The sequence below is a fragment of the Petaurus breviceps genome, unplaced genomic scaffold, assembly GCF_028583685.1.
Source record: "Petaurus breviceps papuanus isolate PSGF00001 unplaced genomic scaffold, PetGlider_PUasm1.0 98, whole genome shotgun sequence".
NCBI classification, from domain to species: domain Eukaryota; kingdom Metazoa; phylum Chordata; class Mammalia; order Diprotodontia; family Petauridae; genus Petaurus; species Petaurus breviceps.
Window position 1 is genome coordinate 8,616,771 of NW_027187460.1, and position 12,851 is coordinate 8,629,621.

The 12,851-nt window shown below is 39.8% G+C and overlaps 1 protein-coding gene across 1 annotated transcript in view; it reads left to right on the forward strand.

The window, feature by feature from the left end:
• The window catches only part of COL22A1 (collagen type XXII alpha 1 chain), a 630,085-nt gene that overhangs the window by 139,987 nt on the left and 477,247 nt on the right, over window positions 1–12,851 (forward strand). The gene's annotated exons all lie outside the window — the stretch shown is intronic.

The following is a 12,851-nucleotide window of genomic DNA, read 5'->3' on the forward strand; positions in this document are numbered from 1 at the left end:
TTACAGTTTCACATTGTACCATTAGTGGGTTACTCTTTGGGTCTGTTCATTCAAATAGTTCAAATATATTTAATTATACTTTCATGTAGCCCACATCTATTTTTTCCACAAGAATACCATGAGAAATCTTGTTAAATACATTATTAAAATCTAAAATTTAACCTACATTATTCCTTTGATTTATCTGTCTAGTAACCCTGTCCAAAAAAAGAAAGAAAGAAAAGAAATGAGTCTAATATTGTTTCATGACCTGTTCTTGAGGAAACTATGCTACCTTTATGTGATGACTCCATCTAGTCCCTGGTCTCCCATTTCTACTTCTAACCTCCCCCCACCTCAACTTCCCATCCCACACATAAATAATAGTATCACTTTAGGAAACATAGTGTCCTTAGGAATTTCTAACTCAGTCATTGGTGGGATGAACTTCCCAGATGCAGGTTTCAGTTCCTCCAAAAGCATCCTCCCTGGGAGTCTTTTCATGACATGGAAATGATGTAGAATTAACCCTCCTGAAATAGAAAGGAGTTACTTTAACTAGGCCTTGAAAGATAGGTAGAATTTCAATAGGGGCAGAGTCAGAGGTATGCTGGTAAATGTTTAACAACGGGCTTTCTAAAAAAAAAAAACTATGGAAGGTACACCTTTAAGTTTAATCTGCATAACATATTCTGCATCATTTTCTTGTCTAGACAATCAACAACAGAAACAACAAAAATAATTCAGGTACTGATTTCTAGTTTGCCAATTTCCCAGGTGTAAATATTCACCCTGAGAATAAAATAATTGGATCTTCTGAGCTAGTATGAGCAGAAAGGTTCCTGTAAGTCCCTGTTGCAGAGGTAGGACTTTCCAGGTGAAGGAAGAAGACTGGCTTGCATAAATGAGGCATGGGGGAGTGAAAGGAGTGTTTTGTCCCACTTGGAGGGAGAATAGAAATAAGTCACTAGGAAAATATACTGGACTAGGACTTAGGAGGCCTCAGTTCCCATCTTTACTCTGTCACTCTGTGTCATCTCTGTGTCCATAAGCAAATCACTTCCTCTCTTCGGGTATCAGCCTATAAAAAGAAAAGTTTGGAAAATCACATGATCATTTGCTTAGATGATGTGTGTTCTTAGGTCCCTTCCAATGCTAACATTCAATATCCTAACACACACTTCAGAGATTTCTTCGAGGTCCCTTGTGTTCTAATCTCCCTTCTAGCTCTGAAAATTATATATTGTAATGTTTTACACCTTAAGTTGAAAAATTCCATGTTCTAACATCTTATGTTGTAGGGACTTAACCAGTTAGCTATGAACTAAAGCTTCCGTGCCAGGAATGGCTTGGTTTGGACTCTGCCCCTTAGCTTAGCTTCTCTAGCTCCAGGGCTAGTGAAGCTGGGTGACCCGGGCAGGTACTGTACAGGCTGTTGTCTCCCCAGAGCACCATCAAGTATCAGTTTGATAAAAGTGCACAAATATACCAAAAAAACAAAACAACAAGGGACTTGGAGATAGGAATCCTTCACTATTTATATCCTGGGCAAGGCTGTGTGTGCCTTGAAGCACAGATATTCTGCCTTACCAGAAAACCCAGAGATTTATAATGAGAGGCCCCAGGCTCTCTGATTAGCAGGGATCTGTCATCCTGTGGTTAGCTGAGTGGAGTCTCTGCCATGAAGCTAGCTCCCTGAGACAAACTAACTAATTATGCTATTTTGCGAACTATTTATATGCTATGCCAGAGCACTGAGACAGTGACAACTGATGGGACACACAGATCAGTGATTGGTGAGTTTAATATGGTTTGAATCTGACTAGCTTGTGAGGCCACGGTGTGGTAGAGTACAGAGAACATGTTTGTATTTGGGTTTGAATCTCAGGACTGTTACTTTGGGTAAACGATTTTATCTTTGGGAGGCCTCAGTTTTTTGCAAAATGGGGTTGATAGCTTTTTGCAGCTGTTAGGAGAATTTGAAATGATTGCTCTAGGCTCCCTCCTTTAAATGGAAGATCTGGGAGGAACCATCCCCTGTCTACCTTCTACTTTCTCTAATCAGAGGGAGGAAAAGAAGGAGGGAGACAAAGGACAGGGGTTAATGAGGTGCTATAAGAATAAGGGTTGATGAGATCTTAAAGGATTGGGAGATTCTGGAAGGAATGATGATGAAGTCCAGAAGAGTAGCTGGTAGTAAAATTATGAGATGGCTGTCCTAGGCCTCTTCCTCAAATGGAGGAACAGAGAAGAGCTCTCTATAATCTACTTTCCACCCTTTTCAGGCAAAGGGAGAGAGTTGAATTAAGTTCTTTCTGTCTCCAAATTTAAAACTCTATCTATTATACTATTTCTCCACTATTGATTTGGAGCATTTTTTTTTAAATATGGTTATTGATAGCTTGGATTTCTTCTTTTTAAAACTGCCTTTGATGATTTATCATTTGATCATTTATTTACTGGGTAATCCCTTGTTATTCTTATAAATTTAAATAGCTCCTTAAATATTTTAGATAGGAGACTTTTATCGGAGAAATTTGCTGCAAATATTTTCCTCTATTACCTGTTTCCATCTAAATTTTGGCAGCATTTGGTTGTATTGATGCAAAAATATTTAAAAACAATTTAGGTAATCAAAAGTGTTTCTTTGTTGTTTATGGTCCTCTCTGACCCTTTTTTGGTGATCAACTTTTCCCCTATCCATGTGTCTGAAAGATAATTTCTTCTTTGCTTCCCTAATTTGTTTATAATGTCATCTCATGTTTAAATTATTACTTTTGGAGCTTATCTTGGTATATGGTGGGAGATGTCTGTCTATACTTCATTTCTGCCAGATTGCATTATAGTTTTCCCTGTAATCTTTCTTGAACAGTGAGTCTTTACAGCTGGAGTCTTAGATGTATAACCAATACATGCTTACTGTTTCCTTCAGTATGTTATGTACTGAATATTTTTCACTGACTGAGCTCTCTGTCTTTTAGCCAGTATAAAATAGTTTTGATGATTACCGTTTTGTATCCTTGTTTGAATTCTTGTACTGCTAGTTACCCATTTTTTCTACTTTCCCCCCACACCATTTCCCTTAATACACTTGACTTTCTGTCCCTCCAGATAGTCGTTATCATTTTTTTGAGTTCTATTAAATAATCCTTTGGTAATCTTATTTGCATGCTGTCTTTCCCAGTTTATTTTGCATCTCTCCCCATGTCATACAGTATGCCTCACCTACACTGGAGTACTCTCCTAGCCTGTATACATCCCACAGATGTTGGGTTTTTGTTTGTTTTAATTTTGTCCATGCTATTACTTGGCCCTCTAATATTCTTCCCAGCTCAGTTTTTGCTTGTCAGTATGCTGACAGTCCTTCAGTATCTAGTTCAAATGTGACTTCCTCTAGGTCCCTCAGTCATGAGCTATTTCCTCTGAGCCCCCATGTCACTTTGCATTTATCCTCTGTACTTGTGACAGACCACATGGTGTGGTACTTATTTGTGTTCCAGTCTTTACCTACTGAAGGCTTTGCCTACTTGGGGGCTAGAGTCAGAGGTCATAAATTCAAGCCCCGACTAGGACATGTATTAGTTGAGTGACCTCAGATAAGTCACTTAACTTTTCTGAGCCTAACTCTCCTCACCTGTAAAATGAGGAGGGGTCAACTAACTTCCAATTCAGAATGTATCATTCCATGATCTGTGTCCATATCTGGACTACCTATATAGTATGTTGCTGTTGCTCAGACATTCAGTCGTGTTCAACTCTTTGTGACCCCATGGACCCCATAGCATGTCAGGTCCTTCTATCCTCCAGTATCCTAAGGGGTCAGTAAATAAATGTATGTTAATTGATTTTAATTAGGTCCAGACATTGTGAAAAGAGAGAGCATGTACAATAGAGTTCTAGGCATGGAGTCAACAAGGCCTGGGTTGAAATCCCACCTCAAACATTTACTGCCTGTGTGAACCTGGGCAAGTCTCTCCACCTTTGTGGACCTCAGTTTCCTCATCTGTAAAATGAGGGGCTTCACTTCCGTGGTCTCTATAGTCTCTTCTAGTTCTAAATCTGTGATTCTACCTGATTTTATTAATGACTTCCAGGAATTAACATGTTGGTAGAGACTAATTTTTCTGAATGTCACATTCTCACCTATTATTTTTCTCTCCAGGGAAATGACTTATGTAGGCAATCTTCTTGGTGTGAGGGGAAGAGGGAGTAATTTAGAACTGGTTGTCCCTTCCATAAGTAGCTCAGACTTAACATATCTCAAACCAAACTCATCCCTCCCCACCACCACCCCCTTACAGCTTTCCTCATTACTGTTGAAAGTAACACCATCTTCTTACCCCCTCAGCTTAATAATGTCAGTGTTGTACTTGGTTCCTCATTATCTTTCATCCCATATATCCAATCTGTTGCCATATCTCATCATTTCCACAGCATCATTCTCATTTATTGGCTTTTTTCTATTCAAACATACACCATTCTAATCCAGTCCTTATCACCTCTGGCCTAGACTATGATAATAGCCTAATTTTCCCTGCCTTCTGTCTCTCTTCATTCCAATCTGTTCTTTACCCAGCTGCCAAAGTGATTTTCCTAAAGTGTAGATATGACTATGTTGTCCCCAACCCAGTAACATTCAGTGGCTTCCTTTTACCTCCAGGATTAAATATACAGTCCTCTGGCACTCAGGTCTCTTTAAATACTATTTCCCACACATGACACTCTATCTCCCATTTCCTGGCTTTGCACTGTCTGTATTCCATTCCAGGAACATTCTCCCTCCTCATTTTTACCTCTTGACATCATTGTTTTATTTCAAGACATTGCTCAAGGGCTGCCTTCTTAGCCTTCCAAACCACCTGAGCTTTCCCATCAACATAACTGTCCTTCTAATATACCCTGTGTGGATCTCCTTATTCACATGTTGTCTCCCCATTAGTATGTAGGCCCCTTGAGATGAGGTGCTGTTTTTATGTTTTTATCTTTATTTTGTATGCTCAGTACTCAGAACAATGGCTGGAACATAGTAAGTGCTTATTAAATATTTGTTGATTGATCGAATGTTCTGGGTTATGATCCAGATTCTTTTGCTAAGTAGTTCTATGATCTTACTTTTCTGAACATCAGGTTTCTATTTCTCAAATGGGGAGGGAGGTATTGGATTAATTGATATCTTTCCAACCACTGCATTCATTGGAAAGAAAGCTCATCAAAGAAGCCAGGGTCATTTTCAAGATTTGTTTTTTTTTTTTTTTAATCTTTGTGTCTTAGTACTTTGCCTATAGTAGAGATTTAATAAATGCAAGTCAAATTTAATTGAATTTTCCAGTCTAATATTCTCTGGTTCAAATGATTCTTAGTTTGCCTTTCCTCTGAGATTATCTTCAATAACTTCTGTGTGTGTTTGTGAGTGTGTGTGTGAGTATATGTGTGTACGTACCTTCTATATACTTATTTACATATTGTCTTTCCTATTAGAATCTGAGCTCCTTGAGAATTGAGACCTTTTTTTTTCTTGCTTTGTATTTCAAGTTCCTAGCAAAGTACATGGCACATAGCAAATAATTAATAACTGTTTCTAGTTGTCACAATGGATGAGAGTCAAGAAATGGGTCATGGAGTCAAGAAAACCTGAGTTCAAATCCTGCCTCAGACACTGACTTAGCTATGTGATCCTGGGCAAGTCACTTAAGACTGTCTCAGTTTCCCCACCTATAAAATGTGGGTAAGAACAGTGTTGACCTCACAGAAATGTTGGGAGGATTAAGTGAGATAGCATATATAGAATACTTTGCAAACCTAAAAAGCACCACATAAATTCTAGGTATTATTATTATTTTATTCTTCTTGTTATAATTTAGTGGTTTTCAGACTCTTTATGACCCCATTTGGGGTTTTCTTGGCAAAGATACTAGAGTGGTTTGTGATTTCCTTCTCCAACTAATTTTATTAATGAAGAAACTGAGGCAAACATGGTGAACTGACTTGTCCAGGGTCACACAGCTAGAATGTATCTAAAGATCCAGGCTTGCATTCAAGTCTTCCTGGCTCTATCCACCATAAAACCTAGCTCCCATTTTATTATTACGTTGTATGTATTCATATTAACATGATTGCTTTTGGCTCCACTCTCTCAGGACCAGGCCCATCACTTCCTCTCAGGGATTTCTTTTCTTTGTCATTGACTTGAGCCTCCATGGGATGTGTTCTCCACCGTTTTTGAAGGTCCAGTGACTAACACTTCAGTTACATTTAATCACTTAACACTGATAGCTGTTAAGAAAATATTTGCTTTGCACATGTAGCAAGAACAAAGCAGAGCCATTGCCTACAAGTCCTACCTTACCTACAATCCTCAGGTAAAACTGACCCTTCCCAACTACATGGTAGGCCATTGAAGAAGGCTCCCATTTGTTCTGGTCTTCACAGTTCTCTCACAAGTTGCTCCTTATGAAGAGCCAAGATGCCAGAGTAAAAACAGTAACTTGTTTGAACTCTTCCTCCAAAATACCTGTAAAAAATGACTCTAAACAAATTTTAAAGCAACAGAGCCCACAAAATGACAGAATGAAACGCATCTCCAACTGAAGACAGCTTGGCAGACCTACCAGAAGGGTCTGTTGCACCAGTCTGGGAGCAGAGTGCAGTCCTGCAAATGGGCCGGGCCGGCACAGACCACATCAGACAGGCCTCAGGGGACTGAATCACTCGCAACTGGTGGCTTCCAGACTTCTCAACCCAAAAACTCCAAAGACAAAGTAAAAAATCAATGGGGAAACTCTGTTGGACCTGGGTCAGAGAAGAGCACAGTCCAGACCCAGCGCTGGGGTGGCAGAGTTGGTGGTGGTAGCGGCAGCAGCAGTGGCTGCTTCCAGGTTTCAGCGCCCACAGATGGTAGGGAGATAAAGCAGCTGATCAAAGGGCAGTTTCAGGGATCTCTTTTCTGGTGCTGGTCCTGAGGCAGGAGTCTCTTGCTTTGCATTGCTTGGATCTGGGTCGTAGTCCTGAAGAGAGGAGGAGCACTGGCATGGCAGAGCTTGTGGTGGCTGTGGAGAAGGAGCCTTCCTCACAGTTTTGAGGCAGAAAAGAGTGCTTGTGGTCACTCACAGACCAGACCACAGGCCAGGAGAGGAGTAAACATCTCTACTTTGATCCTATCACCTTAGAAGAACTGAAAATTTACAGGTGCCTAGAAGGAGCTCTGACAACAGCTGCAGAAAACCCCAGAAATTTAGGACAAAGCACTCTCTACTCTGGAAGCAGAGTACTACCTTGGCAAAGCACTAAAAAATCAAGTAATTGGCTGGGAAAAGGAGCAAACTGAGATAAAAATATCAGACTGTAGAATCTTTGGTGTCAAAGAAGAACAAAACATACAACCAGAAGAGGTCAACAAAGTCAAAATATGAATTGGTTGCAAGCCATTGAGGAGCTCAAAAAGGATTTTGAAAATCAAGTAAGTGAAATAGAGGAAAAATTGGGAAGAGAAATGAGAGTGATGCAAGAAAATCATGAAAAATGAGTCAACAGTTTGCTAAAGGAGACCCAAAAAAATACTGAAGAAAATACCTTAAAAACTAGCCTAACCCAAATGGCAAAAGAGGTCCAAAAAGCCAATAAGGAGAATACCTTAAAAAGCAGAATTGGCCAAGTGGAAAAGGTGGTCTGCTCAGGTGAACAGAGACCCCCATTACACACATATTTGGGCAGTTGCTGCCTTAGTGGAGAATGCTGGACTTTGAATCAAGAAGTCCAGAGTTCTCATCCTGTCCTAGATATTTACTGATTTTGTGGGCTGGTAAGCAACCTCCCCTTTAGAGACTTTTTATTATATAAAGGGGGCTAAATAGCAACTTCTACCTTACCAGGTTGTTAGTGAGTCACACACATACATATTCATTCAAACCTTGAAGTGCTGTAAAATAGTAGCTATTATTATTGCTTTTCTTGTTTTTGTTATTTTTATAGCATCTTATCTAGAATTCAAGCTCCCTGAGGATGGGAACTGTTTGATTTTTGTCTTTGTGTCCCCAGAACAAAGCACAATGCCAGGCAGTAAGTGCCTATGCTCTTTGATCTATGCCAGGGAAAACAGACCTGAGGAGGAGGATTTAGAATTTTCAAAACAAATTTTATCCCTTCTCCCTTTCTGCCTCAGGCAAGTCCTGAAGCAAAGCCTGTACCTTGAATCATAACAAAACAGCCTCCTCCTAACGTTCCAATGCCTTTTTTGTCTTCTTTCAAAGTTGATTTTACATCCCTTATCTCATTTAATCCTCACTACCACTCTGGAAGGTGGGCTAGACAATTATAAAACCCCACACTCCCTACTGGGAGGTACTGGGAGCTCATTGCAACTGGATTTACAGACAATCAACCTTAGTAATCTAAGTTATATAAAAACAGAATGATCTGTCTCTGGAGGAAGAAGTTACTGAAAATCTTCAAGCAGAGACAGGAAGACCACTAGAGAGTCTGTCTGGGAGGGAATTCTTTCATTAGTTTGATAGTTCCAGGTTGACCTAAGTGACCTGAGATTCCTTCCTGAGCCATTGCCAGTAAGTCACAGAACCCTCATGGACCTCAGTTTTCCTATCTGTAAGTGAGAGCATTGTACTACCTGGCTTCTAAGGTCCCTTCCAACTTCAATCCTATGGTCCTGATTTAGGTTCCAATTCAGGATCTTATGATCCTGATTTTTTAAAGTCTCTTGCATCCCAAGAGTGTGCCTCTTTTTTTTTTTTAACCTTTGTTTTGCTCTTTACATGACTCTCTCCACCTGCATGGTTATCTTGCCTCCTGAGGATGACTCTGTGCTGAGGCCAACTGGCTTAATGAGGAGTCCTCACCACAACCTCTATATGTCCCAGTCATGAAGACAAATTCTGGCTTGGCCTGCTTGATCTACACATCTTGGGTCATCCCCAACCTCTTTTCTACCACCCCCCCAACAATGTCTATTGTTTTAGATTTTATTTATATTTCTATTGTTTGAGACTTTTAAGTTTCTTGGTCTCATTTTCTTGTTTTTTTTTTCTTTCCTCAGCATTTAGCACAGTGTCTGGTACATATCTAGTACTTTTAGCTGAATAAGTGGCCTTTCTGTCTTTCCATCTATCTTTTCCTAATGAGACAGCTACGTGATGCAATGGACAGAGCACTGGACTTGGAGTTGAGAAGATTTGAGGCAGGCAGATGACAAGCATTTACTAAGTGTTTGCTATTTGCCAGATCCCTTGTTAAGTTCTAGGGGTATAAATCCAAGCAAAAAACAAAGACAGCACCTGCCTTCAAGGAACTTAAATTCTAGCGGGTGAAAGAGACACATAAAAGGGAGCTGAAAAGAGTTGAGGGAGAGGTACCCTAACACTGTGCTTAGTGGTAGAGTTGGAAGAAAAACTGAGAGGGGAATAAAATTGTTCAGCTTCACCTATCTCCAAAATGGAGGCCCCAAGAAGAACTCACTAAAGGAAGGCGGGCTTGTGTGGTGATGGGGTGTTACAGCTGAGTCATGATGGTAAAGGTGGGATCATCAGAAATACAGTTGGGTAAGTGGCAAAACCAGGGCTAGAAGTTTCCTGGATCTTTGTTTAGTTTTTTCTACCATAGGACATAATAATCTCTGAAGCATTAAAAATGGTTATCACACTGAAGACAATGAGGAGATACATAGTGGATGTGAGCAAGATGAAACATACCCAGTGTGGGTCTTCGAAGAGTAAGGATGAAGGATGCCATCAAGGAATTTTGTGATAGAAAGAGAAAATGAGCTGGCGGTGGAGCTTAGGGTGAAGGCTGGCAGGTGGACAGTCAGATTGTTCCATTGGAGCCCTCTCAATGGATGGCCCCTCTGTGGAGAATTAACAGGAAGACATGGGCAAGAATTGCCCAGATGAGCAGGCATCTGCATATGTAGAAGGAACTTCTAAATCCATGAGATCACAGTATATTTGAGCATTTGAGAGTGATGTCTATCACAATACCCCGTATATCTTCTCTCACTCTGGACTTCAGCTGAGTTGTTAGTTTTGACCTCTATTGATATAGTTACAAAGACATTCAAGGAAAATAGCTTGACAACTATTTTTAGCACACATACACAAATAGACTGCAGGGCAGGCAGCTCTGCTTGCTGACATCACTGATAACTTTTAGAGGTAGAGATTCTACCAGCTAAATCTATCAGTTTAGTAATGCTGTCAAAAAAGGAGACGGAGTTAACCCGACTCAGCCTGCTCATGGTGATGCCATCCTGGTTCTTACTGACCATTGCTTCCTTTTCCAGATGTTCAGCCACCTTTTGAGAATTTAATCTAGACTTTTGTCGGGATTTTCAGTCAAGCTATTCTATTCTATTGTCTTCCTTCCCCCCTCACTCACCACCTCCCAAATTTGGATCACATTTCCTTTGGTTTCTTTCATGAACATTGACTCAGCAATCATTTTCATCATTCTTAGAAGATGAAGATACTAAGACTCACATGGGGGAGTACCCATACAAACTATTAAGTGATAAGATCTGTAATCAAACCCACATGGTATGGGGCAGGGAGTCAGAAGATGGAGTGTGGATCCCATATCTGTCATTTACTACTTGTGTGACCTTGGGCAAATCATGTCACTTCTATAAAATGAAGGTGTTGGATTTTATGATCCCTATGGACACTTCCAGCTCTGAATCTGAATCTGTGATCTTATGACTTCAAGTTCTGTGGGGCCCCCCTACATCTTCCACCTCACTTATCATCCACACTGCTTTATCGAAAGGTTTTTAAAGCACCAGGGCCATCATACTTCTCATTCTGTCTGTCTGTCTCTGTTTCTTTGTCTCTGGCTGTATGTATGCCTCTGTCTCCTTGTCTCTGTGTCTCTGTCTCTGTCTCTCTTTCATTGACTTCTGATCCTTGTGTGCTAGTGGCATGTCGGCTTTCTGGGAAATAATAACTCTTCACAGACACAAGTCCTATGCTGGAAATCTATTAACCCACCGAAGCTGATGGTTTGCTTAGGCTGTCCAACCTTAGAATCTGGATGGGAAATTTTTATGATATTGTTATGCTGAATGGGAATAAAAAACTCTGAGAGGAAGATTAGAGATTCATAACTTAGTTTCATAAATTGGGGGAAAATGTTCTTATGATAGGAAGTTATCATGGGAGACTTGTCACCTAAAGTTTTTGGAATATCTCTTTTGAGCCATTTCTCTGTTTATAAGAGTGAGAACATAACCAGGACTAATTTCTATCATTTCACAAGGAAACTTCCAAGCAGATATTTTTAAAAGTTACTTAACAGGGTGGCTAGGTGGTGTGGTGAATAGAGCACAGCCCTGGAGTCAGGAGGACCTGAGTTCAAATCTAGCCTTAGACACGTAACACAAAAACTGTGTGACCTTGGGCAAGTCACTTAACCCCAACTGACCTACCTTCTTCCCTCCAAAAAGAAAAAAAAGAAAAATATTATTTTGGGGTATAGAAATCCATCTTGCCCTACTAGAAAGTTAGGAGGGTGATGGGGAAGGATATAAGAGAGAATATATTGGGGCAAGGGGTATCTAGTAGGCCTGTTATTTTGGGGTGGGATTAGGGGAAAGATGGGGAGGAAAAAATTGTAACTCAAAATCTTGTGGAAATGAATGTTGAAAACTAAAATTAAATAAATAATTAAGGAAAGTTACTTAACAAACACATTTAACTCATAAGTTCCCAAGGCAAAACAAAAAAAAATTATTCATATCCTGCTGGAGATAAACCTCTCTACTGTACTTAGGTAAACTAACCACCAGTCTTTTCCTATCACTGCCCTCAAAACCCCTTCAGTTCCATTGACCTACTAGCCTTTACATTCCATTGGCATAAACTTCTTGGGCCCAGGGTTGCTATTACATCCTGAATGAAGCTTCAGGTTTTTTGTGGAATTGCTCCATACCAGTGAGCTATTATCCATAGGATTTCTGCTTGGCCCCAAAGGGCAGAGCTAGAAGCAGTGGATGGAGGAGTAATGGCTGCAAAGCACTCTTTGGATATTATCTCCTTCCATTCTCACAACAACCCTGTGAGATAGGTGATGTAAGTATGGTTATCTTCACTTTAGAGGTAAGCAAAAGGGGAGTAGAGAAGTTTACCAGATTTTCTTTTCTTCCTCTATTAATATTTCAAGCAATACAACATTTATCTACCCATCTAATTGTTTATTTTTAAATTAATTTAATACTATTATTTTTGGCATCTCTTCAGCTACCCACTAACTCAGAGATTTCAGAAGAGTGGTAGATGCCATCTAAGAATCCTTCCAGTTGGCTATTAGGAGTTGGCAGTATTTAAATTGAGCATATAAAATAGTGGATTTGAATCCCACCTCTAACACTTATTAGGCTAATAATTATGGGCACTAATCAGTTTGATTTTTTCTCATCTGTGAAATGGAAATGATGATAATCATTAAAACGAGGTGGAGGCCAAGGACACCTCAGAGATGAATCTTAGAACCTTACCCATTTTATAACAAGTAAGTATAATCAAACAAAACAAATGAATACATTGTCCACTTCTGAAAACACATTAAATGACATTTCCATGGTCAGACATCTAATCAGCATCAAAAGTGATATTTGAATCCAGGTCCTTGTAATGCCAAGCAAAGGCAACTTCCCAAGGTTCAAAATACCAGCATAGGTGCTCTCCATTTTATTCAGTGAAAAATTAAGAGCAGAGAAGATCAAAATATAGAATAATTCAAAATACAGCATTTACCAAGTGTGATTTAATCAAGTACTACCCCACCACTGGACATTACATTAATTTAGTCCATCACAAAGCCCCTCTTCTCATATGGAGATTAGTTTCCAATTATAAGTAAAGTACATTCATTTG